We start from the raw sequence: 5,338 nt of genomic DNA on the forward strand, positions 1-5,338 counted from the left end.
TGCCCACAGTTGTTAAGCCAGAATTACTAGTTACCAAAAATCTTTCCTTGAGTTCAGGTTACTATGAAACAACTATTCCATTTCACCATTCTCTTTGAGTACCTTTGAAATCATTTTTAAGATAGAAACAGTTTGGAGATAGGAATTTAAAACTATACACTAAAATATTTTGTGCATATTGTCAAATGCTAAAATATTGGGAAAATTTCTAAGAATTGAGTGTGGACTTCTGATGCACTCAGCTGGTATGACCCAGGGGTAATTTCTTTTATCTTATTATTTCTTTGGTTTCCTCCATATTTCATTCAATGAAATAAGGGCTGTCTTTGCAAAAAGCGTAATCAGTGGAGGAAAAAAGACATGAGAACAATGGGCCTTTCATTGGCTACATTCTTACCAAGTACTGAAGAAAAGTCCAGTATGAATTCATTTAAAACAAATAATTTAAACACAGAGGAATGTAGGGGAAGAGACCCTTTTAGTAAATCCCTGATAAGTGGATAGTGAGAGGCCAGGTAGTCTTTCATCACAAGTTCAATAGCTAAGAAATCATTTTTGTAATTTGAACCAGTGACTTGGTAACTGTTTCTGTCAGTTTTAAGGATTCAGTTGTCACTGGCTTCAAACTCTAAAGTTTTAGAATAATACACTCTTACTCTTAGCAGTGAGGAAGGCCTTGTTAAATGGGGGCAGGTGAGGATTTTTGTTTTTAAAAATTATTTAATTTTCTCTCTAAGAAATAACTACACTATGGACCTACAGTTAGACAAGTTGAGGTTCATATAAAATAGTTTGCTACCTGAATTCTTAGATAATGCAAATCTTTAAAATCTCTTTTATGATGTGTCCCAGCAGTCCCTTGTCCACTTTGTTATTATTTTAATTGTGTATCTGTGTAATTTATATATTGCTTTGAAGATGTTTGGCACTAAGGAAAGTACATAGTAATGGCGGGAGAGGGGGAGCGGCCCTGGGAGCCTGTTGTGTTCATAGGCTACAGCATTACCTGGGGACTGCAGGGTGCTAGGTGGGCCCTGATGCTCAGCGCTCAGTGTCCTTGGGCTCAGAGTCCCCACAGGGCCCTCACCCCACCCAGGTGCCTTCTGGAATCCCAGGCCTGACAGCTTTCGCCCAAGGGAGGGGTGACAACGCTCCTGCCTGGTGACTAGCTGCCTGCCGGCATCCTGAGCTCCAAGTCCTCAGCCTGGAAAAGACATCAGCACCCCAGCACTTGCCTGGGCTCCGTCGTTCATTCGTGCAGCTGTTTCATGTGCAGAGATGGGATAGAAAACCACTGTCCAGTTTCAAATGTGAGGTCCACGTCTTCTCCAACAACAGGAGAGAGAGGTCCCTTCTGTAGGTGCTGGACGTGAGCAACTACGAGCCTGGGCAACATGAACTGCGGAGTCTTCGTGTTGGGTGTCAAGGGGAATTATGTCTAGGAAAAGGAGAAAGAAAGTTTCTGGCAGAGAGCTTGGGTTTTGGCTCCTCAGCGACCCTCAGCGACCCTCTTCAGCGCTCTTATACCCTGGGAAGACTTCATAAATCATGCGCGAGGCTGGGAGAAAGGGCAGAGAGATCTTGGTGCTATCTGGCCTGGGTCCTCTAGGTCCCTCCCAGTTCTGGGAAAAGGTAAGAGGTTGAGGGAGATGGAACAGTAAAGGTAGTTTTAAGGAGCAGAGAGGAAGGAGGCCTGCTACAAAGGGTTCAGCACTCTCTTTTGTTTCTTTTTCTTTTACCCCCTTCCCTGTCAGCCCGGCATCCTAGCTCCAGGGAAATTCCCCGAAGCGTCCCGCGGTCCTTCCTCAGGTAAGGAGGGGAGGAGACTGCATGCTAGGGCCAGGGATGCTCACGGCAGCTGGGTCTGACGACCGCTGGGCCCCTGAGAGGTTTTCTGAAGGGACAGAGGCGGTTCAGGGAGAGGGCAGCAGAGACTGCCTACGAGCTCCAGGGGCGCTCCACACCTGGAAGCAGGCGCCCTTTATGGGCCCGAGCAGGTTCAGGCCCTGCGACCAAGGGAGGAGGAGGTGGACTGACTTAGCAGTGCCCCTAGGCTGGAGTCGTCAGGCTAAGGAAGTTCCAAGAAGAGCGAAGAGGGACGAAAATTCCTATCTCCTACCTCCACCCTCTGAGGACGCCCAGGGCTGCAAAAGCTCCAGCTGTGAGGCTGGGGTTTTGTTCTCCTTCACCCAATCTCCCCTGGCAATCTGGGGGTGCAGCGGGAGCTGAAGGCATTCTGCATGGTAGGTGGAAGCTTCCTCTTTAGTGGAAGTCTCCAGGGACAAGCCCTTTGTGCAGCGCAAAGTCTCCGCCCCAAAGGCCGCTAGCGAGCCCGGAGCGCTAGGCCTGTCTCGGGCGCCCCAGCAGCCCAGGGTCGGACCTGATGTCTGCACCGGTCTGGTGTCTGCAGGCGCCTGGGGGTGGCCCTTCCCTGTCACTCCCTTTTCTAGTGGAGGGGGCAGGTAGGAATAATGGGGGGCCTACACCTGCAAAACATCTAGTCGCTCCCTATGCTCCCTCCAAAATAAAAATATATATTTCAATATAAAGGTATGAAATCATATTTCGATTTTTATTTTTCCTCCGTGGGGATCATTAGAGCTTTTTTTCTTTTTTAAGTAGAATTCAAATGCAAACTTGGGGTGTTCCAACTTGCCGCCCTGGCTCTGTCCGGTGGAGGTGTCCCGGCCCAGTAGGCCCCACGGAGCCTCTAGGCCCAAATCTAAGGGTCCCCAGGACTTTCTAATTTCCAAAGGCTATCCATGTCAACCCTCCGGGTCTGTGGAGGTTGTGAGCCACCCACAATCTCGACACTCTCGACCCAAGACAACAGCCCTCAGATCAGCCAGGGCGCTGCAAGCCACGCGCTCTCCGGCCCTCCCTCTATGCTCTTATTCCCTGGCGACTCTGCGGGGCGCACACAGGGCGCGCGCCTCTGGCTGCGCACTCAGGGCCAGATGAGGTTCCAGCGAGCCGGTGCTGAGGGATCCTCCTGTTAGCAGAGTTGATAAACCGGAACCAGGGAGGGCTGGGCCTGCGGAGTTAGGGTGGGCTCAGGGACCCAGCTGCCGGCCTTAAAATAAACCTTGAGTGCACCCGAATACGAGGTCATCTCTTCTTCAGTCTTCTGTCTAGGTGCCCAGGCGCCGCTTCCCTGCTGCCAAGGAAGGCAGGGAGGAGTGCAGCAGAGATGGGGCCCCCTCGCCTCTGTGCTTCCAGCCTGGGCATCAGTCCGCTCAGGGCCGCTTGGCATCCTCTCCCGAGGAGGAGGCCTAGGTGGGGCTGCAGTCGCCCTTCGAATGTCAGGGAAGAGCCACCAGGAGGCGTGAAAGCTGTCAGAAACCTCATCCACAGCCCCCCCACCCCCACGCAGCACTGAGATAAGACACAAGCCCTGTGTGAGACAATATATACAGTGGTGAAGGCCACTCCATTCTACAGCCTGACTCTGTATCTCTGCTGTGTGGTTTACACATTGTTTGTCCCCACTGTAACATATGAGAGATGATGGAGCTTTAGGAGGTGTTTGAGACCAAGAGGAATCTGCTGTCTCAAGGATTAAAGTAGTTCCCCAAAGAGTAGTGGTTACAAAGTGAGCCCAGCTCCTTCCCTTGCTGTCTCTTGCACATGAGTTCTTCTCCATGTGCCTGCTTTTCCTTTCTGTTGGTTTTTTTTTCACTGCAGGAGGCCTCTCCAGAAGCCTAGCAGATGTTGGTGCAATGTTCATGGACTTCCAGAATTGTGAGCTAAGTAAATACCTCTTCTTTGTAAATCCCTCAGCTTCTGGTTTTGTTTATAGCAAAATGAAATGGACTAACATGTTCTCTTTTTAGACCAAAATGGCAAAGGGAACTATTCATTTATTGCATTCTATCTTCCATTCACTCAAGTAGTCCTCTTCCAGAGCACAATAGCTTTTTTTTAACTTCAGTATTTACATCCATTTAAAAACATTTTTAGCATAAGAAACAAGATTTTAAACCAATTTGCAACTCAGTAAACCTGATTCTGCACATGGGATGATTTTGTTACCTGCAGAAAATGCAGTCCTTGTCTTTCCATTTTAGAAGCACTGGTGCCAAGTGTGCTTTTAATTTAATTCCTTACCAGGGGAGTCATATGGGAAGGCCCTGTCCAGAGAGGTGGATTTGGGGTGGGGCTGAGTATTTGATAAGCAAGTCATGCTAAATATGTCATTAACTCTGAGCTACATCCTCTGCTGCATCTCAGAAATCTTAACAGCAGTACAGACAGTCCTGGTTTAATGACTGTGCTGCATTCCTGCGATGAGGTTGTTAAATGAATTGGTCACTATATGAGGAATTGTACATAGTATGCATGTTACAGTATTCAGAACAAAGAAATGATCAAAGGAATGGCTTTGCTTTTATTTATATAACTCTTATATGCAGTACTGTAATGAATAACAGAACATAAAACCACTGTACTGTAGAAGGACCACTGTAAAGCCACATTGCTGCTCTCATTCCTGCTTAGTAAGTCTGTATGTGAGTTGTAAGTCTAGGTGGCAGATCATAAGTCTGAACAGTTGTATACAGGCAGGTCATTACATGAGGAATATCTTTACTACCCAACAAAAATGTAATGCAAACCACAGGTGTAATTTTAAGTACAGTGTTATGGTAGTACACATTAAAAGCCTAAAATATAAATAGGTAAGATTAATTTGAATACTTTTATTTAATCTAAATAAAATAAAAAGGGCAGAGGATGGAGCTCAGTATGAAGGCATTGAGCTCAATCCCCAGTAACACCAAAGTAAAAAATAAAAAAGTCCTGTATTTGCCCTGAAATCTAAAGGACCTTGACAATTGAAGATTTGATAAAAGATTAAGATCTGAAAACAACATGGTAGCTGCATTTTTCACAGCTAAATAATTCAACCCAATTAAGAAAGGTTACTCATTACTTTGCTCCAAGAGAATAAAATTTGAACTAGGCTTTCATGGGTGACTAAATAAACACAGATACTGCTCTTTCTTAAGTAGCTATGATAATGAATTTCACATACCTGTGACTGTACCTTCATTGAATTATGACATGGTTATTTTTCTATTTTCTCTGCTAGCTAAGAACTCATTAAAGACCATATTTAATTCATCTCTATCTGCAACACCTACCCTAAGGTCTGGAATGCCAGAGTTATAAAATAATGTTTCTTCAATTTATACTTGTCTTTTTTTTTTTAATGTCAGGAGTCCCCCATGCCAGCATGTGCATAAAGTTAAAATACTTTGTAATCATCATATTCTAAAAGTATTGCTGTATTACCAATGGATGAGGTCCATTAAACACTGAAGGGTATTTATCAGATGCT

The sequence above is a fragment of the Heterocephalus glaber genome, unplaced genomic scaffold (assembly GCF_053883595.1).
Source record: "Heterocephalus glaber isolate CG9 unplaced genomic scaffold, H.glaber_assembly_v1.0 deba00001532, whole genome shotgun sequence".
Classification (NCBI taxonomy): Eukaryota; Metazoa; Chordata; class Mammalia; order Rodentia; family Bathyergidae; genus Heterocephalus; species Heterocephalus glaber.